General features: G+C 38.6%; 1 protein-coding gene across 4 annotated transcripts in view; it reads right to left on the minus strand.

Moving 5' to 3' along the window:
- The window catches only part of ST6GALNAC5 (ST6 N-acetylgalactosaminide alpha-2,6-sialyltransferase 5), a 189,369-nt gene that overhangs the window by 68,605 nt on the left and 95,040 nt on the right, over positions 1-25,724 (minus strand). The gene's annotated exons all lie outside the window — the stretch shown is intronic.

Here is a 25,724-nt window from a genome sequence, read left to right on the forward strand (position 1 = left end):
TGCTTTATTGCGATATTTGTTTTATTTCTGTCATCTGGAACCAAACCTGCAATATCTCCGGGGTATGCTTGTACAAGAAAAATATAAACAGGAATGAAACTCCCATATGACCAGAGAACAGTGCAGCCATATTCCATATTTCTCACAAAATTTATTAGAGAAAGCTGCAGTGAAACATAATGCTGAGACATGAGAGATGGTACTGTTTAATGGGTACTAAGAATGCTCTATAAATATAGGTTAATAAAGTATTCATTAACTTAATAGACAGTGACTTAGCCGTTGCTGTTTTCCAAATTTTGCACTGAGGGGTGGGATGACAAAGAAAAACTACAATACAGTCCAGGCCTCTGAGGCTTGTGAAGCAGCTGAGCAGCCAGTAATGTAAAGATGTAATTACTGTGCAGCACAAAGATAGACAAAATACTGCACAATCACAGAGGAAAAAGCAGCTATACTAGAGTTCACAAAGGCATCTTGGTGGGGGTGATATCCGAGGTGTTTCTTAAAGTATGAGTAGACTAGCCAGGGGGAGAGAAGGTAGCATGGCACACAGAGAACATTGTAGGGAATTGTGAAAAGTTGAGGAATCCAAGTTCTAAGTGAGTAGGTGGGTAAGGAGGGCGATAAGGTTAGAAAGGCAAGTTGATTTCCATGCTAAGGAGATGGTTCTTTATCCTATAAGTAAGAGGCAGCAAACTGGAAGGTAGATCAGGGGCCAGCGGGTAACTAGAGAGGGCATGCCTCCTTAAAAGCATGCAAATTCAGATGTAAGGTACACTGTTGGGCAAACACACAAGAACCATCTGTGGGCCCAGCAAACAAGGGAGAGTTCGTGGTAGTCTTTATTTTATTACATTATTTAAAATAGAGGGTAGTGGGACCAGAATTAACCTCTAAAAAGGCTATTGGCTGCAGTGAAGAGAAAGGATTGGCAGAGGGGAATATTTGGAGGCAGGAAGACCTTTAGAGGGCTCTAGGAAAAAGACAATGAGGATCCTTGTCAAGGTGGTAGCAGCAGGGATGGAGGCGGAGAGAGTTAGAAGGTAGAATTGCAAGACGTAGAGCCATTCATTCATTCAAGAAATACTGATTTCAATATCAGGCATGGGGGGTACAATGCCAAGCAGGGAAGACATGAGCTCTATTTCTTTACCGTAGACTTATGACTACCTGGCTGTGGGAAATAAAGGAGATGTCGAGGATTACCTCTGGGATGTGCCTTTGCGAAACTGACCTCCCCCCCAGACTATGGAAATTGCTGATTTCCTCTTCATTATAGAAAGCACTGATGAAAGTTTTTAATATTTACTTATTTCTCTGCCAAAATAGAAAATTTCCTCCATGCATTGATCTGTTTAGTTAGAAAACAAAAATTAAGGAAGCTGTAAAATGTTAAATAAGTTTGCAAAGTCAGGTGCAAGCATAAGTGTGTGTTGTCGGGAGAGGTGTCAGGAGGGCTTAAGCTAATGAGTTAGGTTTTCAGCACGTAAATTTAAGATGCCTGTAAAGCATCCAGGTGAAAACGTCCAGTAAGCAGCTAGATCTATGGACTGGGGGCTCACGAAACAGAACTGAGCCAGAGAAATAGTTTCGAGTCTCGCTAGGGAAGATGTGGAAACTGATGTCAAAGAACTGAAAAAACCTGCCCAGGAGAAAGCGTAGAACTAGCAGAGAAGGCTGAAATAGGAAATCTCGGGACTAAAATAATGGTGGGAAGAGGAGGACTATTTATAGAAACTAAATGAGAAGTGATCGGGCGGCGGGGGGGGGGAGGTTCAGAACAAAATGGTAATAGAACCTGGATGATTTTTAGATAATGCTCAGTGGATGTGTTTAAATAATTCTATGCCTTAGCTTTCAAATCTACGTATTTGTTCATTTACACCTAGTGATGCATAACTGTGCTGAGCCCGAAAACTCACCTTTTAATTGACATATGGCCTCAGATTTATGTTTTCTTTAGCATAATCTTGTATTTGCTTTTTGCAAGCCACCAATCTTTGCAATGTGTTTGCTACAGAATAAAGTCCCTCTCAAAAGTTGTTTAGTCTATTGGTGGATACATAGAGTGCTGTTTATCTTCTGTCGGCCTCTCCAGATCCACTCTCTGCTCTCCTCCCCTCTGCTCTGGGAGGCTGATCTTTATGGATTGATCAATGGGCTCCATTTGCCATCTGGCTTTCACTTGGATTTGGCCAGTGAGAGGCACTGCAGGAGATGGGAGAGTGAAAAGAGAGAGGTTGGGATTTTTTTCCCCCTGCTTCCCTCCTTCTGTGGTTTACATCCCTCTACTAAAGGCTACAGTTCCTTCAGGAAGCCTTCTCTTTACCCTCTGTGGGATCCTCTATCACTCCCACTCTTGGTCCTTTCAGGCTTAGAGACGGTAAAGGCTCCCTGCTATTTACCAGCCCCAAGATACTGCATTATCCCTTCTCAGCTTTCCCCAAATCCTGACAGAGGAGTCAAAGTCTCATGGGATTAATTGCCTCTTTATTAAATTCTCAAATCACCCAGTTTGAGTGTGCTACCCGGTTTGCTGCCAGGAAGAATTTGGTTCATAAAACAATCTGTCAACTGTCAGTTGATCCACTTTCCCACTGGTTCCTAGCATACAGTGTGTGTGTGTGTGTGTGTGTGTGTGTGTGTGTGTGTGTGTGTGTGTTGGGGGGGGTTGAATTTGAAACAATTAGGTGGAAGAGGGAGCAGGAGAGAATCTGGGGAGGCATAAGCTGTCTTCTTTTAAGACTAGCAGTCTGCACAGAGCCGCGGAGCCAGCACCAAGGTGATTCCTCTGGGGCACTTCTACTCAACCACTTAGAAAAGAGCCACAGAGACAACAGAAGGCTGAGAAGGTCCACATTTCACCCTGACAGAACCGACAGATTGGGGGGCGAAATCTCACGTGTCTGGATTTTCAGGTAACTGCTGTTTGAGTTCATGTTCAGAACCATCAATTCTGCGGTAGAGAAGTTCCATAAATCAGGTTGTCATACGTTGAGCAATGCCTTGAAGTTGCAAAGAAGATGTTCTTGTACTATTTTTGGCCACTGCACAAAGAAACTAAAGTGGCAAGAGAAAGAATCTTCAAAAGAATAAAAGAATATCCTTTTCATGATGGTTGGATATGGGGTAGAAACTCCCAGCCTATGTGCATGGCTGGGTAACGCAGCCTTACACCTCCTCTATCTGGAAACCACCCAAGAAGAATGAAAAAGTAAAAACAAAAACTCAGTTTTGAATAAAACTTCAAGAGAGATTCTAATACGTTTTTAATATTTTCTAAAAGCAACTGAGTTCTCCCAGGAGAAAGTGGAGAAAGGCTGAGGAGAGATTTTAAGATGTCAGTGGTAAGAGCCCAGCCTTGACAGATCTCAGGAAATGCCACAAAAATTCACTTCCTGAAAGTGAGACGTGTACCCTGAGAAACAGAAGCTGGACCATTTGCTGAGCAGAAACAGAAGGTTACTTTCCACCCCAACAGAACCATAACAAGTTCAGTAAAAAAGAGGAAAGATTCAGACCAAGAAGACACACTTTCAGGAGGCATTCTAGCTTTGTGTAAGCTCTGAGAAGAGGACCTTTGTATTCTGAAACTGTGCTGGACAGAAATGCTAACTGGCCTTTCTCAAGAAAGCTGTTATAAATACCTGGTCTAGGAAAACAAAAATCATTCAGTGATGAATAATAAAATAACAATCACATCTATACAAAAATACTCTAAGACAAAAGGCAAAAAGGAGCAAAATTTATGAACAAAGCACATCCTCCTGTAAAATATTATCATAGGGCAGAAGAAAGTTGTGATCGTGTTTTGCCATGAATTTGGAGGGGAAAAAAACCCAAAATGAAGTGATCAACTGGTTGAAAGAAGATAGATAATAATGCAGAAATGGAAGAACTCAGGGAAAACAGAGCAGAATAAAAGGAGGTAAGTTACCAACTGGCAGAACTTAGAAAAGGTGTACAAGAACAAAACAGCAAAATAAAAAAAGTGAAAGCAAAATGGAGCACAAGAGTGAACAGATACTACAGAAAGATAGAATCAACAGAAAGTATCTACAGATACTACAGCAGATTCATAGAGGATCGAAATGAGAAAGTTAATGCAACAAAAGAAATAAAGACCTAGAATGATCATTGGGACATATTCCAGTAAAGTTACTGGGCTTAAAAGATAAGGGAAGAATCTTTTGGGCAGACAGGTGAAAAGATCAAGTCACTTTTATAAGGAGAAGTCAAGCTGACTTCATATTTTTATACAGAAACACTGAATACCAGAGGCAATACTTCCAAGATTCGCAAGTAAAGAAAGTTTAAGATAAGGATGGTATATACATGCAAACTCTTCTTCAAGGATAAAGACTACAAACAGCAACTTTAAAGAAGCAAAACTGCAGGAATATTATTTTGTTGATCTTTTTTGTGGAAAATAATAAAGAACAACACTCAGCCAATCAAGAAGTTTGGAAAAAGATTGGAAGAGAGTGAATATATTTCACAATACCACTAAAACTAGAAAAAATGTTGGTTAGAGTGGAAGATATAGTACAACTGAAAAATTGGGAGGGGAAGAGGGAAAGAAATTGGAAGAAAGAGTAAGTGTGTTTCCTGTCTTGTACAAGAGCTGGAAGTCAAAGGATTTCATTTAAACTTGATAAATCAAGAAATAAAAACCTAAAGATTCTTAAGGATATCAAGGCAAATACTAAGAAAGATAATTGTGACTGAAATCAACATGCAGAGGAGAGATGGGAGGAAGGAGGAGGAGGAAACATACTAAATGTTTAACTGCTCACAGTTGTAACTAATAAGGATGGACACTCATAAACATGACTAAGAGTAATTTATAATTAAAGATAACTAGAGAAAAACCATAAACTTCCCATCAAGAACACAAAAGAGCTTCACAAAGAAAACAAAGTGAAGAAAACTGATCATAGTGAACAGTTTCTAAAAAATAGTAAGAATTCATCATAGAAGATAAAGTGATAGAACTAATACAAAATATATCCAACTGGGCCAAAATTACCTACCAAATGAAAATGAATTTCAGATGTGATATTTAGTGTACAAGGGACACAATTAAAATAAAGGGATTCAGAAAAGTAAAAAAAAAAAAAATCCAAAAAGGACAGAAGTATATCAGCAAATGTAAACAAAAAGCAGGAGTCATGATAATGAAGCATAATAGCAGACAATTTTTAACCTAACATTTATATAGCACTTATTACATGCCAGTAAGCATGTAGTAAACGCTTACTGCTTACTTATCTTAAGTGCTTTATATATACTAATTTATGTAATCCGCTTCAAACCCAGTGAGATAGTTACTATCATTATGCCCATTTTTTTTGGATGAAGAAACTGGGACACAAAGACACTTAGCTTTGCAAGTGTGAAAGTCTGAATTTAAACCTAACCAATCCAGAATTTGTGATCTCAGTAACAATATTTCCTGCTTATCCAGGCCAAAAAGCATTAAGTGAGAAAAAAAGAACGTTAAAGGATACAATTCACAATGCAGAATATAAGTTACAAACTGTATATGCAACAAAAAAGTAGTATCAAGACTGACAGAGTAAAAATAAAGAGATATTTACAAGGAGAAACTGTAGTAGAAGGGACTTCAGTTTTTTTAACAGTATATTGAGATGTAATTCACATACCAGACATTTCACCCATTTAAAATGTACAACTCAGTGGCTGTTAGTGTATTCACAAGGTTGTGCATCCATCACTACAATCAGTTTTAGAAGAGCTTCCTTACCCCAAAAAGAAACTCTATATTAGCCACAGTCATGGAGATCTACACATAACTTTTTCTTTCTTTCTTTTTTTAAAAAATATTCTGGGCTTCCCTGGTGGCGCAGTGGTTGAGAATCTGCCTGCCAATGCAGGGGACACGGGTTCGAGCCCTGGTCTGGGAAGATCCCACATGCTGCGGAGCAACTAGGCCTGTGAGCCACAACTACTGAGCCTGCGCGTCTGGAGCCTGTGCTCCGCAACAAGAGAGGCCGCGATAGTGAGAGGCCCGCGCACCGCGATGAGGAGTGGCCCCCGCTCGCCGCAACTGGAGAAAGCCCTCGCACAGAAACGAAGACCCAACACAGCCATAAATAAATAAATAAATAAATAAATAAATAAATAAATAATTTAAAAATATATATATATTTTATCTTTTAAAATAAAAATTGTGTGTATTTAAGGTGTACATGATTTGATACACATACACATAGTAAAATGATTACTACAATCAAGATAATTAACCTATCATCTCCTCACAGTTACCATTTTTTTGTATGTGTCATGAGAGCACCTAAAATCTACTCTCTTAGCATATTTCCAGTATTCAATACAGTATCATTAACAATAGTCACCATGCTGTACATAAGATCTAGACTTAATCTTCTTCGTATACAACTGCGTTTGTACCCTTTGACAAACATCTTTCCATTTCCCCATCCCTTGGCCCCTTGTAACCAGTACTCTACTCTCTGCTTCTATGAGTCTGACTTTTTTTAAAGATTACACATGTAAGTGAGATCATGCAATATTTGTCTTTTTCTGTCTGGCTTATATCACTCAGCATAATGTCCTTCAGTTTCATCTATGTTGTTCTAATGACAGAATTTCCTTCTTTTTTTAAGGCTGAGTAATATTCCATGGTGTGTGTGTGTGTGTGTGTGTGTGTGTGTGTGTAGGTGTGACATTTTCTTTATCCATTTGTTTGTCAATGGACACTTAGGTTGATTCCATATTTTGGCTATTGTGAAAATGCTGCAATGAACATGACAGTGCAGACATCTCTTTAAGATATTAATTTCATTCCCTTTGAATATACACTCAGAAGGAGGATTGCTTGATCATATGGTAGTTCTATTTCTAATTTTTTGAGGAACCTCCATACTGTTTTTCCATAGGGGCTGCACCAATTTACATTCTCACCAATAGTGCACAAGGATTCCCTTTTCTCCACATCCCCTCCAAAACTTGTTATGTATTGTTTTCTTGATAATAGCTATTCTAACAGGTGTCAGGTGATATCTCACTGTGGTTTTGATTTGCATTTCTTTGATGATTAATGATATTGAGTATCTTTTCATATACATATTGGCCATTTGTATATCTGTATTTCCCAAAAGAATGTCTATTCAGGTTCTTTGCCCATTTTTTAACTGGGTTATTTGTTTTCTTGCTATCAAGTTGAGTTCTTTATATATTTTGAATATTAACCCCTTATCAGGTGTGTGGTTTTCAAATATTTTCTCCCATTCTGTAGGTTGTTTCTTCACTCTGTTGATTGTTTCCTTCACTGTGCAGAAGCATTTTCAGTTTGAGGTAATATCTTTTGCCTATTTTTGCTTTTGTTGCTTGTGCTTTTGGGGTCATATCCAAAAAAATCATTGCCCAGACGAATATCAAGAAGAGTTTTCTCCATGCTTTCTTCTAGTAGTTTTACAGTTTCAGGGTCTTACATTTAAGCATTTAAAGAACAGATAATTGTACAGTGATTCTAATACTTTCACAGTCTAGACAAAAAGGAAAATCTTCAAGTTCCTCTTATGAAAGAAGCATACCAAACCTTAAAAAATATAAAAGCAAGAGAAAACGATAGACATCTCACTTCTGAATAGTGACACAAAAATCCTAAATGAATTATTAGCAAGTAATTTATAAAAACCTTTTCATAGTCCAATATACACATATGGAAAGACTGCATTAAATATAAAGATCCATAAATTATTATAAAGCACAGACCCACGCAAATACTACCCAGGTCAAGAATTTAAACATCACCAGCACCCTAGGAGGCCCTCAGGTAACTTTGCCCAATCATCCCACTCTCCACTTTAAAAGTGACTACTTTTTTCCTAACTTTTATGAAAATCATTTTTTTATTTGTTTACATTTATCACCTATGTATCTCTAAATACTCTAGTTTTGCCCACTTTTTAACTTTACATAAATGAAATCATGCACAAAATATATATATATATATTTTTTTTAAATTTATTTATTTATGTATTTATTTTTGGCTGTGTTGGGTCTTCGTTTCTGTGCAAGGGCTTTCTCTAGTTGCGGCAAGCGGGGGCCACTCTTCATCGCGGTGCGTGGGCCTTTCACTGTCGCGGCCTCTCTTGTTGCGGAGCACAGGCTCCAGACGCGCAGGCTCGGTAGTTGTGGCTCACGGGCCTAGTTGCTCCGCGGCATGTGGGATCTTCCCAGACCAGGGCTCGAACCCGTGTCCCCTGCATTGGCAGGCAGATTCTCAACCACTGCGCCACCAGGGAAGCCCAAAATATATATTTTGTGTCTTGCTTTTTGGGAAAATTTAAGCTATGTTTGTAAGATTTATTCATCTTGGTGCAAATGTTTGTAATCTGTTAATTTCCATTCATGTATAAAATACCCTAATTTGTCTATTATTCTGTTGGTGAACTTGTAGATTATTTCCAGTTTTTGAATGTTATAATGTTGTTCTAAGCATTCTTACCCTGTAGAATTAAAAATCATTATGACTAAGTGGAATATATCCTGGGAATGCAAAGATGGTTCAATATTAGGAAATATATAGATATAATTTATCACTTTAATGGGTCAAAAAAGAAAATAATGTGATAATTTCCACAGATACAGAAAAATATTTGAAAAAACTAAATCCATTCTTGGATAAAACAGTAATCATGGGTTAGTTGCTAAACATCAGATAATGTATCTACCTCTATCCCAAAGTGTCATTCTTAGTAGAGAAACACTAGAAGTATCCTCACAAGCAAAGGATACCAAGTATTCACATTATTATTTAACCATGTACCAGACTTACAATCTTATAAAATTATGATGAGAAATAATGAGAGGTATAAAACTTGGAAAGGAGAAGGAATGATAAGATTTTATATCTAAAACCCAATACTACCAATAAAGAAATGCAGTAATGTATCAGCTTATGAAACTAACAAACAGAAATCAATAGCCTTCATACAAGACTCCATTTACAACAGCAACAAAAATAATAAAATACTTATGAATAAATTTACCAAGAATATATCCAGGATTCTATTAGGGGGAAAAAATCCTCTAAAAAAGGCATAAAGAGTATAACAGAAGATGTCAACAAATGAAAAGAGACACTACATGTTTTGATAGGAAGATTCAAAATCATAAAGATGTCAACCTTCCCTAATTTACATTTTAAATTCAGATCCAGTAAAAACACCATGTTTTTTTCCTGTAACCAGATAAGCTGATTTTCAAGTTTATAAATCAGAATCATCAAGAAAACAAGAGGGGGAGAAGAACTAGCTTTTTCAGAAATTAAAATATTCTGTAAAGCTTCAGTAATTAAAGCAGTCTGTTTCTGGTGTGTAATAAGGCAAATGAATCAATCCAATCAGCACATAAAGCACTAGAGAAAATTACCAGACAATCTCACTCATGACCATAGTTGTAAAAATCCTGAATTAAACATTAGTAAACTGAACGTAGTAAAACACAGACACACACACACACAGACACACACCACACCCTTCATGATCAAAGGGGCTTTATTTCAGGAATACTAGTTTGATTTAACATTTTAAAGATTAATTAATGTAATTTGCCTTATTTTTAGTATAAAAAAGAAAAATTGTTGATATGATCATCTCAGTAGCTCAACACTCAGCCATGCCAAAAACATTTAACTAATTACATATAGGAGAAAACTTCTTTAGTCTGATAAATGCTATTTACAAAAAAAAAAAAAGAAAGAAAATTTTTAACAAACCTTGTACCTATTAATGACTTACTGAAACCTTCCTGAAATTGAGAATGAGACAGGAATGGTTGCTATTACCGTTTTAATTCAACATTGTACCGGAAGTCCTAAACAGTGCTATAAAGAACAAGAAATAAAAGTAGTTTTGGAAGGAAACAAAATTTTTCTTATTTATAAATGATGTGATTGTTTACACAGCAAATCCAAAAGAATTCAGAGATGAATTATTAGAATGAAAATGAATAAACTCCAGCTACATGCAACATATGATTCTCAAAGATAGTGTTGAGTGAGTCATACTCAAAGGAATACTTACTGTATTATTCCATTTACATATTGTTCAAGAAACTGACAAAACTAAATTATATAATTTAGTGACATATACACAGGTGATCAATTTATGGAGAAAAGGAAGGAAGCAATTATTACAAAAGTCAGAAAAAGCTACTTCTGAGGGGGGTATTTCTGGGTCCACAGGAGGGAAAGCAGTGTGATATGAGGTTAGAGAAAGGCCATTAAGGATTCTGGGTCTTAGCCTAAGGTTAATGGGTTTGTTGAACAGTTTTGAGCCAGAAAATACTACTTATCTGGTATTTTTCAAGAGGACAACTCTGAATAATCGTGGGTTGTGGAAGGACAGAATTGGAAGTAGGGAAACCAGTTAGGAAGAGACTGCAGTAGCTCAGCTGAGTAATGTTGGTGGCTTGGATTAGGGGATTGTATTAGTTTTCTATCACTGTTGTAACAAATTAACACAAACATAAGAGCTTAAGACAACATCATTTATTATTTTCCCTTCTGTCAGACAGAGCCCGATGCAGGTCTCAATGGGCTAAAATCGAAGTGTCAGCAGGTATGTGGTCCCTCCTGGATGCTCTAAAAAGAATCCATTCCCTTGCCTTTTCCAGCTTCTAGAGACTACATACATTCTTAGGCTCAAAGCCCCCACTGTCCATTTTCAAAAATAGCAGCGTTGCATCTCTCTCACTTTTCTTCTGTAGTCACATCTCCCTTTGACTCTGACTTCAGCTAGGGAAGGTTCTCCCCTTTTAAGGACTCATATGATTAGGTTGGGTTCACCTGGCTAATACAGGATAATCTCCCCGTCTCAAGGTCCCTAACCTTAATCACACCTGCAAAATCCCTTTAGGTATGGTAAGGCAAGGAATTGTAGGTAACTTATTCACAGGTTCTGGGGATCAGGGTATGTATTAAGACCTATTAGGACATCTTTGTCCTATTTAGGTCATCGTTGTGGGCTTTTATTCTGCCTGTCACAGAGGTAGACATGCAAATGGACATAGTGTAAGGACATACTCAAGTTTTCACCTGAGTTTGAGAAGCAGTCTGGCTGCCTCTGGTAGCCTCTGCCTGCCTTCTGAATTAGCTCCACCACCCACTCTCTATATGATGATCATCTAAACCTATAATCATCCTATAATTAAGACACCTCACTCTTCAATTCAGGCCTGTCCTGAATTTGTTCCTTAGTCCCCATCTTGCTCAGTCCTACTGATTATCTTTTCTCAAGGTCAAAGACATTCAGACCAACTCAAGCCTCTGGTTATGCACAATTCCATGGTGGTTTTGTAGGCAGAACTGTGTCTGCCCTAATAGAAATGGTCATAAATGCACAGCGATCTGATTATCCAGAGCACTCCCTCTGTAATTTTAGCTTATTATCAATAAAGCATTGGCTGGTCATATTAAATCTGATGTATTTTCTAACTGGAAAAAAAATGTATGGCTCTTTGAACTGTTAGCCACATTTTTAATGTTGTAAGTAATTAGACAGGCTCTAGGTAGTGGGCAATATCTTTCTACTATCATAGTCCTGTCTACTCCCTCCCTCTGTCTGTTCCAGTTATCCTAACAATTCCCTTCTCTATTCTCACCAGATCTTCCACAAATGTCCCAACAATCCTATGCACAAATTTCCACAAGATGTAAGAGATATACTTCAAGAACTATGCTTTGAGAAGCCAATTCCATTTCCATACCGGTATGAAGTCTAACATAACCAACTCTAAAAAACAGTCAGTGTTCAGCTATTCCCTTCAAAGCCCTTGGTAAACACTAAGGATTTAAAAGTCTCCCTTCACTTTTGGAGTCAAAAGAATACTCTAATGAGTGGAAAACAACAGCCATATGTCTGTTTCTCTCAGACTAAGAAAAAAGAGGGTGATTAAAAATTCAGTATTTTGGTTTAAAAGATCAAATTAACACCATCTTTTTGTTACACTCTTTATTTTTTATACTTTTCTTGAAATACGCATGTGTGTGCATGCACGAGAGAGGAATCATTCACAGATTCAACAATGCTTTATCCTCAGATATCAATTTCAGTACTCTACCCTATGCCTTTAGATCCTTTAGTTTTTATTGATGAAAGTACTTCATAAATTTGCTTTGAATTTTCCAGACCTCCACTCTAGGATCTGCATTGTATAAACAGGTCTTTGTTAAAATGAAAGCAGGTGACATTATCACACACTACAATTGTGCTTTGGATCTATAATTACATCCCCTTCAAGAACTCCTGACTTTCCACTGTATGTCTCTAAACTTTCTGTGAGCTGCTTGACATTTGATCTGGGATCATTCAGGCTGCCCTTCCCAGGCTCTTCTCTTCACTGTGTCTTTAAACTCCTTGCGGCAGTGATGTGACTAGAAATGAACACTGTGCTTTTAGACACAGCCAGCAAGTAGCTCTGAATTTTTTAGCATGTTTTCTTCAAACTTCCTCCTCAACTTTCCCTCTTAGTTATTCCATCTGTCTCTCAGGCTATGTGTGTGTTCAGTTGTTTCAGCATCCTTTCCTGAGATTACCAAATAATGATTGCTTTTATAATCAGCTAACTGTCTATCTGACTAAACAGTTGTTCAGTATTTGTTTCATTTTGGACAGTTAGCCCTCACCAGTTGTTTTACACTAATCAATTCATTCATGCAGCCAACAAAAAATTTATTCAGCTATTCCTATGGACCACCCTTTGTTCTACCTACATGGGATTCAATGGTTGGCAAAAACAAACTCTGTTCCTACATTCATGAAGGTGATTGTCTGGGGGAGGAGAACATTGTTATGGAAATGACCCCGCAAAAAAAGTAAAATTACAACTTCAAGAAATACCCCAGGAGTACCAGTTTCTATGAGAATGTGTGAGAGGGACATTCAAAGAAGAATCCTCTGAAGAAGTGGTGTTTGACCTGAGATCTGGCAGATATACAAGTATTGACTAAGGAAAGGGATAGGATGGGTACATTCCAGGGAGTAGAATTCTCTGAAGAAGTGGTGTTTGACCTGAGATCTGGCAGATATACAAGTATTGACTAAGGAAAGGGATAGGATGGGTACATTCCAGGGAGCAGGAAGCACCAGGGAGTGGGAGCAGCATATGCAAACATCCTCTGGTGGCGAGAAGCATGGAATGCTTGAGAAACTGAACTGAGGCCAGTATGGTCGGTGCATGGGGAGCGAGGGAGTTGGGGCGGCAGATGCTGGCAGAGAGACAGGCAGAGGCCAGACAACAGAGGAGCTCACAAGTCCTATAAAAAATTAGTTCCTAACACATGAAAGGATGCTCAGCATCACTAATCATTAGAGAAATGCAAATCAAAACTATAATGAGGTATCACCTCACACCTTTCAGAATGGCCATCATCAAAAAATCTACAAACAATAAATGCTGGAGAGGGTGTGGAGAAAAGGGAACCCTCTTGCACTGTTGGTGGGAATGTAAATTGATACAGCCACTATGGAGAACAGTATGGAGGTTCCTTAAAAAACTAAAAATAGAACTACCATACGACCCAGCAATCCCACTACTGGGCATATACCCTGAGAAAACCATAATTCAAAAAAAGTCATGTACCACAATGTTTATTGCAGCATTATTTACAATAGCCAGGACATGGAAGCAACATAAGTGTCCATCGATGGATGAATGGATAAAGAAGATGTGGCACATATATACAATGGGAGTATTTCTCAGCCATAAAAAGAAACGAAACTGGGTTATTTGTAGTGAGGTGGATGGACCCAGAGTCTGTCATACAGAGTGAAGTAAGTCAGAAAGAGAAAAACAAATACAGTATGCTAACACATATATATGGAATCTAAGGGGAAAAAAAAAAAAAAGGTCATGAAGAACCTAGTGGCAAGACGGGAATAAAGACACAGACCTACTAGAGAATGGACGTGAGGATATGGGGAGGGGGAAGGGTAAGCTGGGACAAAGTTAGAGAGTGGCATGGGCATATATACACTACCAAACGTAAAATAGCTAGCTAGTGGGAAGCAACCACATAGCACAGGGAGATCAGCTCGGTGCTTTGTGACCACCTGGAGGGGTGGGATGGGGAGGGTGGGAGGGAGGGAGATGCAAGAGGGAAGAGATATGGGAACATATGTATATGTATAACTGATTGACTTTGTTATAAAGCAGAAACTAACACACCATTGTAAAGCAATTATACTCCAATAAAGATGTTAAAAAAAAAAATATTGGCAAGCAGGAAAAAAAAAAAAAAAGTGAATTGTGAGATCATACCCCATGTTTTCTCCTCAATTATAAAGAATGGCTAATGTTATTTTAAAATTAAATATGCATTTGAACATTAAAAAAAAAAGAAAAACAAATAGTGTATGCTAACACATATATATGGAATCTAAAAAAAGGTTCTGAAGAACCTAGGGGAAGGACAGGAATAAAGACGCAGACCTATTAGAGAATGGACTTGAGGACACGGGGAGCGGGGAGGGTAAGCTGGGACGAAGTGAGAGAGTGGCATGGACATATATACACTACCAAATGTAAAATAGATAGCTAGTGGGAAGCACCTGCATAGCACAGGGAGATCAGCTTGGTGCTTTGTGACAACCTAGAGGGGTGGGATAGGGAGGGTGGGAGGGAGACACAAGAGGGAGGAGATATGGGGATATATGTATATGTATAGTTGATTCACTTTGTTATAAAGCAGAAATTAACACAACAAAGTAAAGCAATTATACTCCAATAAAGATGTTAAAAAAAAAATTTGTTCCTTACCTCAGGACAAGGAAAACCACTGAAGGGCTTGTCCAAGGGAGGGTGACATCATTCAATTTTCATGTCCCCCTGCCTTATTTATTTATTTACATCCCAGGGACATGTGTTGTGCCATGAATAATAATTGTAAACAGAATAACTCACAGAAGTTAAAATAACATCAGACCTTTTGAATGTGCAATACAGAGATTCTTAATTGAATTCATAATCTAGTCCCTCCAAAAGGGCTTTACTGGCAATGCCCAGGCACCAACTTGGGTGGCTATTTTGGGGCATACCCGTATAATATATATTTTAAAGGGGGGTACTAATGGTCTTGTTTTATTTTTTCACCACTTCTTGAGCAAAATGAAGAGGGCTTAACATGTTACAGAGTCAGCCTAGAGAGGCCGCAGAGCACACAAATGCTCCTATTCTCATTTCTGCTCAGGCGCCTTTGTTTTCCTCATCAGTCTCCAAAGAAAAGTAAACTGCTTTTGATGTAACACCTCTTGAGGTTTCAAGATAGAGGCTTTCAAAGGTGATGGAATAGTCCCTGAGAACCTACTTTGAGCAGGACTCCTGCAGGGAGCCCTGGGAGAGAAGGAGGTAGGAGTTGCTCATGACAAGTTAAAATCTTCATGAGGAATTTGGGACATAAACAAGTGTCTAACAACGTGACATTGCATAAAGCTGTTCCAAGGGATCTGATGAGCAGCCAGCTTTGAAGGACAGTTGGTCCTCAAAAAGCTCAGCAGAAATGAAAGCTTCAAGTGTCAAGAGGCTGCCACTCAACATCTGTAAGAATTTACAATCAAGCCCTACCCTGCCCTTGTCCATTTTGTGCTTCAAAAAGCATCAACCACATTTGGACAAGGCCCTAGTTTACCCTTCATCTCTCTAAGCATCTGTCCATTTCTAAGCAAACTAGGCCACGATTCCTTATGTTCTACTGTGCCTACAGGCGAGAACGGAAGGTCTAGATAAGCAAGCCAAAAGCAAGCAGAACTTCAGAAGAATTCAAGGGTTAAAGCTAAAAAGCAAATCACACACACAAAAAGAGAAATACATAGATATAAATAGATATAATTATGTTACCACTGTAGCTTTAAAATAAGCAAAATATATCATTGTATTTACATTAAAATACCAAGAAAGTAAGAATAAATATATGCAGGCTTTGAGTTTCTATACATTAACTAAATATGGATCTCTCTACATGTGTCCTCCAGAACCTACAGAGATCAATAAGGAGAGCAAATAAAACCACCCATAACCTCTGTCTACTGCATAACTAGAAGACAGAGGAAGCTACAAATCCCAGTTTACACAGAGCTAGGAAAAGAAGAATCTGGAATCTGCAGAGCCAGCACTGAAGACTTGTTGGAGCTGAGAATTGTCTGGAGAATGCTTGGGAAAAAGGAGAAGGCAGCAGGCCTGGCAGTGGCAGAGCACAGATAAAATCATTCTTAGCAGGAAAATGTCACACTCTGAAAAGATAAACACTGACAGAAGTCTATAATCTGTTGGATCAGGACACCATTACTGGGCACACAAATGGAGGGAGCTGCCCAGAGGTGGCAGTCTTGGGAAGGCACCTTTCTGGGGAGATGAGAGGGGTCCTTAAAGCCCAGGTGATGAAGCAGGAGGAAGCAAGATGAGGGGTCCATCAGAGAAGAACGAGAAGGCACCGCCCCCCACCAATAAAAGGCGTCATCTAGTTTTGAAAAGCGCTCTTAAGTGTATCAACAGAAGACAGTGCTCTTGAACTAAGAAATTAAGTGAGCCTCCCCAAAACCTTACCACTGTCTGCACAGAATCACCTGTTGCTGCTGACTCAGGAAAATGCAAGACTATTCAAAGGTAAAAGAGCAGATATCATCCCCACAGAGTCACTGTAAGACCATGGAAATCGAGAACCAAAATATTTCAGCAGGTGAAAATTCTTCCCCCCCAAAAACTTCAAAGTAGAAGAAAGCTGTAACACAAACCCCAACTGAATTAAATGTCCATAAAAAAGCACTTTGTATATTTTTAAAAAAACCTCTAGTCAGAAATACAAAAGCTCAGAACAGAAATGGGCAAATTTTCAAAAGACAATGTGAAACAGGAATTGGTTGAACGGGGAATCATGGGCACCGCATCACAAGGGGGAGAGCTGGCTCTCAGCACCTCAGCCAAGAGATTGTATTTAGCATCACGAATAATGGAGCAAACGGACATTCTGAGCCTCCTGGTGTGATGTACTAGGGGGACACAATACGGTATCATCTGCGTAGTATCCTTTCCAAAAATATTTAACTTGAATGTAATCAAGAAATAATCAGACCAATCTAGAATATGGGATATTCTCGAAAATAACTGGCATGGACTCTTCAAAAATGTCAGTGACATGAGAAAAATGGGGGAGGGCACTTGTCTAGTAAAAGGAGACTATAAAGAGACATAATAAATAAATGCAGTGTCTGATCCTTTATTCGATCCTGATTTGGAAAAAACCATCAGCTAGAAAGAATATTTTTGGAATAAATGAGAAAATTTAAATATGGTCTATATCTCATATAAATCATGGTATCAAATGTTAAATTTATTATGTTGTGGTAATTATATTGTGATTATGTAGAACGATGTTTTTTTTCTTAGCTGAAGATATCAGCTGAAGTATTTAGGGTTGTGGTATCACGTCTAGTACTAACTTTCAAGTGGATCAACAAAATCTGTGTGTGGATAGATGCATGTGTGCAGACATGGATGGATGGAGTTAAAGATAAAACAAAGGTGTCAAAATGTTAATAATTAATAAATGTAGGTGTGCTGGGTTAAACAGTCCCCCCAAAATGCACGTTTACCCAGAAGCTCAGAATGTGACCTTGTTTAACAAGAGTCTTTGCAGAGTAATTAGTTAAATTAAGGTGAGGTCACAATGGATAAGGGTGGGCCCTAAACCTAATATGGTTCTTAGAAGAAGAGGAGACATAGAGACACACAGGGGAGAAGGCCGTGGTGACCGAGGCAGAGATTCGAGGGATACAAGCCAAGGAATGTCCAGGGCTGCCAGCAATCACCAGACGTCAGGAAGAGGCACAGAATTCTTCCCCGGAGCCTTCAGAGGGAGCAGGGCCTACGAACACCATGATTTTAGACTCCTAGTCTCCAGCACTGTGAGAGAATAAGTGTCTGTTGTATGAGTTACCCAATTGTGGTGATTTGTTCTGGAAGTCCTGGGAAACTAATACTGTAGGTACCGGTTAAAAGTGTCCAGTGAAAATACTTTGGGTTTTTCCCGTGGGTCTGAAATATTTCAAAATCACAAGTTGGGAAAAAATTAAAATAAATAAAATTTAAAAAATTTTAAACTTATGCATAGAAAAAAATCAAGGACATACACCAATCAACCAAATTTATCTCCCCGTAGTTGTAAAGAGTCCCTGCCCCTCAGTGACCTCAGAAATCCTCCTGCCCTCCATGTTAAAAAGTGAGCTTAATCATCTCCCTCCCTCCTTCCCAAATTTATGCTTGGTATCTTATGAGACTTTGGTTATTGGGTAGAACTGCCAGATGTGGAGAAATGGGGAGATGATTGGGAATAATACTGCTGAGTCATGGAAATGCAGTTGGCCTTCAATAGAAGTGAGTGGAGCGAAGGTTCTAAAAAGAGGGTAAAGGGACAAAACAGATCCTCTATTCACAAGAGTGAGAGACAGCATCACTTAACCAGTCAAAATATGAGCAAAGTCAATATTGGACCTGGATTGGGACAAAGAAACAAAGAAGGTGTTGGCTTCACATAGAAAGGGATGTGCCAGGGGAGGAGAGGAGTCGGACCTGTCACTAGGCTTTCTATAGTCTAAGAAGGTTATTTAGTCTGTGGACTTGGAACTGGTCTTCCTGGGTCTGGATTCAGGTTGTCTCTTACTCTGCCTCTGTGAGTTTAGAAAACTGGGGATAATAATCATACTTCTGCAGCGTTGTTGTAAGAAATGTATCTGCAAAGTACTAAGGAGAGTTCCTGCCACCAGCATTATGCACGTTTGAGCTGGACATTCTTCTTGAATCTCGGGCCTGGGTTAGGTACCTGGCTTCACTTGTTAGTCTCAAACCATGGTGGATGCAGAAGCAGTGACTTAGACTTCAACCCTGAAATTTTGGAATGATCACGCCCAGTGTTTCAAGGTATGGGGAAAAGAATTCTGCAAATGGTACCACCACAGATAAAATTTTATTTTCTCCTTTGAAGTGTTTGTAATTTTCCAAATGTTTTACAATAACGTAGTGCCAAATTGATAGTCAGAAAAAAATGAAAGAACTAGCCATGTCCCTCTTACTCATCTTCCCATTGAAAAAATGGAGGTGGTAGAGATAGTGGTGGGGAGGAAAGATTATGTGTTTTGTTTTAAAGAATAAGAACATCAGTTAAGAAGCAGAAGTGCTCAGATGTCCCGCAGCCCCTGCCCCAGACCTGCCCAGGCAGCTGACACTGGGCCTGGTTGATCAGTAGGTCAGGGGAGACTCAGTGGAAAACTCGTAAAAATTAAAAAAAAAAGACTCAGGTTGATTTTAGTGAATTATTCTGATGAAAATACACAAGCTCAAAGAGGAAAGCAAAAGGACATCAACAAGTTTGGATGTTTATTTAATGTGGATTTATGGGCTTCATTACAAAAATCATTGATTAACAATAACTTACTTCCAAACAAAACCCGACGTGTATATAGTTGAAAATAAAATTGATAAAACACTTCAGCAGTCATTGCATTGTCCCAGGTTTCAGAACTGTAGATCCCTAAGTACTTTTTCATAATTTAATCCATTTTTAAAAGGGCACAATGACTAGGGAGTATGGTAGAAAAATGTTATTAAAAATATAAATATATGAAGCATCTGACTTAATGACTACCATATTGATTGCTGAATTTATCCATGTCTCTGTGTAAACAAATTAAACAAATCCCTGCTTGACACACATGATGGTCACAGATTCTTAGACACTTAAGAATCTTAAGAGGGCCCTTAAAGTATATCCAATTCAGCTCTCTATGCAAAGCAGGCATTATAACGCAATGTAAGTGATGAGTAGTCAGGCCCTCTGATGAGGTCTTCAGACCTCTGTCTGAACCACCCTCGTATTACCCAAAGCTGTAATAAAAAAATAGCTACCACTTAGCACACTCTGTGTGCTAGGAACTGTGCTGGGCTCTTCGCTTGTCTGTTTGAATCATAGCACCTGCTTTTTTTTTTCCTTTATGCCACTTATCACAATTGTAACACTATTTTTCACTAGTGTGCTTTTTTGTTCATTGTCTACCTTTCCACTGGACCATAAATCTTTGAGGGCAAAAATTGTGATGACTTTGCTTGCTGCTGTATCCCTAATCCCTTCTACACAGCCTGGAACTCATCAAGTATTTGTTAAATTAATGAACACAGCTTTGGATTCTTCTCCCAATTTTAACACTACTGGAAACTAAAGGTCATTGAGGTGTTCCTCAAAGCTGATAAATGTCAGTGCCAAGAATCAGACCCAGCTTCATTTGACCACAGAGGCCATGACTGTCCTACCAAGCTTCTTGGCCACCCAATTAGTTTAAAGGGAACCTATGAATTAAGCAATTTCAAATTAACGAATTACATTCAATTCCTGCTCCCTCTCTCCAAAGCTAATAAAACGTGAATTTCAAATCTGAGTTTTAATTTTCTACAAGATGGTACTAATGCCACCTCTGGGCCTTGGTGCTTTTCTAATGCTTTACGTTATATATTTCAACATTTACACATGCTGACCATCCCTAATCATCTCTATGGCTGTCTTTTTTCCTCTAATCAGAACCTTACAACACAGTTTAAATCAATGGTATGCTGCAGTCAGCCTGTACTGGCTCCCAGAGCCCATGGTTAAATTTTCAGGGAGTTTATGAGCTGGATGTCAAGCCACAGCCATTATTAAAAATTAAACCTACAAGAAAATAAATTATATGAAAAACAAATGAAATTTCAGTGGAGAAAAATAAGCTTTTAAATAAATGGTGCTGGAACAATTGGACATCCATGGGCAAAAAATAGCTTCGACTTAAAACCTCATACCATACAAAAATATTAACTCAAAATGGATTGTGGATTTAAATTTAAAATGTAAAATTTTAAAACTTTTATAAGAAAACATAGGAGATAATCTTTAGGATCTAAACCTACACGAGGAGTTCTGAGACATGACATTAAAGGCATGATCCATAAAAGAAAGCACAGATAAATTTACCGTCATCAAAATTTAAGATTTTTGTGACCCTTTTAAGAGGATGAAAAGATAAGTTACAGACTGGGAGAAAAAACTTGCAAACCACACACCTGACAAAATTCTTATATCTAGATGATATAAAGAACTCTCAAAACTCAACAGTAAGGAAACAAAAAAATCCAATTAGAAAATGGGTAGATGATATAAAGAGGCATTTCACCAAAGAGGTGACATGGGTGACAAACAAGCACATGAAAAGATGTCTAACATCATTACCCATTAAGTAATGCAAATTAAAATCACAATATTGAGGGAGGAGATATGGGGATATATGTATATGTATAGCTGATTCACTTTGTTATAAAGCAGAAACTAACACACCATTGTAAAGCAATTATACTCCAATAAAGATGTTAAAAAATAAGTAAGTAAAATCACAATATCATTATTCAACTATTAAAATAGCTAAAATGAAAAATAGTAACAACACAAAATGCTGGCAAGGATGCAGAGAAGCTTGATCTCTCATACATACTGGCAGGAAAGTAAAATGATACAACCACTTTAGAAAATAATTTCCCAAATAACTTGGGAAAAAGTTACTTGTACTTTATCATATGACTCAGCAGTCACACTCTTGGTCACATCCCAGAAAAAGGAAAAATTACTTTCACACAAAAACCTGTACACAAATATTTATGGGAGCTCTACCATAACAGTAAAAACTGGAACAACTCAAGTATCCATCAGTGGCTGAGTGGTTAACCAAACTGGTACATCCACACGATGGAACACTGCTTAGCAATCAAAAGGAATGATACATGAAACAAAGTTCAGGGAATTACACTTAGTGAAAAAAAGTCAGTATCAAAAGTTGATGTAATGTATGGTTCTGTATTTTAAACATTCTGGATATTTATTGTTATATTCACAATAGACGTGGAGAACAGATTAAGGGCTATGAGAGACAAGGATGGAGTGGTGACAATCTAAAGAGAAAACGCAAGGGAATTCCTTTGTGATGATGGGACATTTATGTATCCTGAATGTCCTGGTGGTTATACAAATCTATACATGGGATAAAACTGCACACATACCACACATATACACAAACACACACACACAACAGATGAATCCATATAAAAATGGTGATAGCTGATTAATGTCTTTAGTAGTATTGTACGAGTCTCAATTTCCTGTTTGTGATATTGTATTACGGTTATATAAGACGTCAACACTGGGGGAAGCTGGGTAAGGGGTATGTGGGATGCTGTACTATTTTTGCAAATTCCCATGTGTCTATAATTACTTCAAAATAAAAAGTAAACGAAACAAATGCAGAAGAAATAAATATTTAAGACATCACTTTCTAATTGCTTTACAACATTTTAGTATTAACTATGCCTTGAAGTTATTCACATTCACTCTATGCTGGTTCTATTAGTCAGCTCAGGCTACCATAACAAAACACCAGAGACTGAGTGGCTTAAACAACAGACATTTCTCACAGTTCTGGAGGCTGGGGAGTTCATGATCAAGGTGCTGGGCAGATCTGGTTGCTGGTAAGAGCTCTTTTCCTGGCCTGTAGGTGACAGTCTTCTAGCTGAGGCTGTGTCCTTACATGGCAGAGAGCAAGCAAGCTGTGGTGTTTCTTCCACTTCTAATAGGGACACTAATCCTATCGTGGGAGCCCTACCCTCATGACCTCATCTAAATTTAATTACCTCCCAAAGGCCCCACCTTCAAATACAATCACACTAGGAGTTAGGGCTTCAACATACAAATTTTAGGGGGATACAAACATTCAGTCCGTAACAGTGGAAATATCATACAAGTTCTGCTACTATGCCTCTCTTCCCTACTCTGCATTCAATGATATCTCATTGGTAGCTGGAAACCAGCCATATGAGAGTGTTTATATCACAGAAATAAGTACGCACTACAAATCAGAACTTGGTTTATTGTACAGCTGATTGCAAAAAAAGTAATGGAGAAAATGTTAATATTGTAAATTAAGCTTTAAAGCGTGCTATGTCTGTAACCATTACATCATGAAGAGCATCAAATTGAAAAACCAGTCTTCTATTATTTGAAAACTATTGTTTGATTCTGCAAAGAAGTTGCTCACGTTTTGATTCAGGTTTGTCCTGAGTGAGAAAAGTTCCAACATTGGTCTTTTTTGTTTCTCTTTCTTCTAATTAAGTAACCAAAAATATCAACTACATTCATGTTGGGACTATACTCATTCATTAACTGCAACCACAGATTGTCTACAGACACAAGAATTTTGCAAAAAGCAATGAAAGCATTCTGTGAGGACCAGCTGGCTATATGGAATTTACAACAAAGCGTATTGTATATTAGTATCTTATTAGTAGTAGTATTAGTATTCTATTATTATTTCTAAAGTGTGTACTGCCTTTATAGCAATAAAATTCATAATAAACTGAAGCATGGACATATGCACATTTTAAAAGAGCGCTAGTATGTAAACATTTACTGGCACGACGCTAGTTTAAGTCCAATCCTCTCTCCTTGTTCTTACTTCAGTGGAGACAAATCACCACTCCCCTTTAAAGCAGTGATGTAAATTACCTGTGCCACATCAGGATTTTACCATTTGCAGATGTTCTGTTTCTGGGAGACTGATTTGACTCCCTGTATGTTCAGATATGTATGTTCAGAATCAACGACCTCCTACAACCGTAAACCCTTTTGACTTTACAGGAAGATGCTCTAGTTTCTCCCATGAAGAATCTCTCACTGTGGGCTGGGTCAGTTCCACTTTGCTTTTAGGTTAGACGCCAAATTTACAAGTTTTCTAGTGGTTTTTCCATTTCTTTTGGTATAACAAAATCTGAAAGCAAGATTTCTTTACAGCTGGTGGTTCATGGGATTAGTCACCTTGGGCCTTTACCTACTAAATATTTTACACTCAGTGTCCCTTTGCTGTTGCATATACTGGTCAGAGATCAAACTTCCCAACCGATTTGCTGTTGGTTCCATGTGTAGCTACTTTCGGGCTCTGTGCTTCTGTTTATTCTGGAAGGCCTTTCACCCCGATTCCAGTGCCCAGCACCTACCCTTCTATTGAGGTTCAGTTCAGCTACCTTTCCTTTCCTTTCCTAATCCATTCAGTATGGAAAAAAATCATCCTTTTCTCTGAATTCCTCAATATAGCCAAATCTTTCTTCTGACATCTTCTCCCTTATACTGCTGTCCCATATATCTGCGGCTTATGTCAGAGGTTTCTATTATCTCCTTAAGGAAGAGCTCTTCCCTAGTTTATTTCTCAATCCCACCATGGTGACTAGTTTAATGCCCGTACATAGTTAAGACTTTTAAAAAATTGGTTCAGCGGAATGAGTGGGCTATATGTCACCAAATGAACAAGTGAGTTCATCTCCTTAAGCCTCAGTTTTCTTACCTGTAAGTTAGGAATGATAATAAGGAGATTATATCTTACAGTTATTGTAAAAAAGAGAGCTAAGATACATAAAATGACTAGCACAGTGCCTGGTTAATGGCGGCTGCTCAATAAACGGGGTGTGTGTAATACACAGGATACACGTATAACATAAATATGTGGTATATGTAATTACCATTGCTGGCACTATCATTACCATACGACTATTATTGATACCAGGTTCAAGTTTCAGTGAGTGTGTCTATGAATTCTCTAGCACTGTGTGGTATAAGAGCTTAGGCCTGTAAGTCAGGAGTCAGACAGAAGATGTAAGTTTTCATCTCAGTTCTGCCCAATGTTCATGATCTTGGGCTAGTCAACCTCCCTGGGCTTCAGTTCCCTTATCTGCAAAGTATGTGTGTGAATGCAAGGAGAAGGCTGAGCCTCTTTGAAGGTCTGTACCTCCACAATACCACGTGGCAAGTCCCCCTGGGTGAACTGGGCTCCCAGTGACAGGCAGCACACCGCCTTCAATAACTGCCTCTCTGTAAACCCTCAGCAACGGGCTAAGTACCCTTTGGCAAGGCTGCCTCGGTGATGTACGCATGGGTGCAGAGATCCCCAGCCATTCCACTTGTTGACTTTACTGGCCGGAGAAGGATTATTTCCTTCTTCATTCTGTGACTACAGTGAGCATTTGGAAGCTGTAGGGAAAAAAAAAAAAATCAATGCCAAGGAGTTCTGGAGGTGACGTATCTAATACTTTTTCTCTTGGCAAGTCACTGCGGGGGGCATGCCTCTCAAGTTGATCACTGATGACAGTGCACCAGTGCATCCTGCAGACCCCATGTGACACAGGGCTGGGGACCTCAATTACAGAGGCAGGAACACAGAAGTCCAGAATCACAGGGTGTCTCAGCTGGGAGAGGCCTGTCTAGTCTAAGCATTCGATTTTACACATGAGGAAACTGAAGGTCAGAGGGGCCAAAGGACTCCTTCAAGGTTGCAGAGCGAGTTAATGGAAGAGCTGGGTCTAGGAAGTGCACCTCCTGGAGTCCCGGGTCACAGCTTCTGCTCCCACTTCAGTCCCACCTGCCGTGGGCCAGCATCGCGGCCGGCCAGGAGCCTCTCTGATGGCAAAAGTGAGTTCCAAAGAGGCACCAATGAACACTGTCTTCTCCCCTGCCCCCCAGGTCTCAAATAAAATCTGACTGTTGGAGAAAGTTGAAGTTGGCTTTGGGAAAAACTAATTCCAATTTTTAACTCCCATGAGAACAGTGAAAATTGTTGTCTTTA

The sequence above is a fragment of the Balaenoptera physalus genome (genome assembly GCF_965194825.1).
Source record: "Balaenoptera physalus genome assembly, chromosome: 1".
NCBI lineage: Eukaryota > Metazoa > Chordata > Mammalia > Artiodactyla > Balaenopteridae > Balaenoptera > Balaenoptera physalus.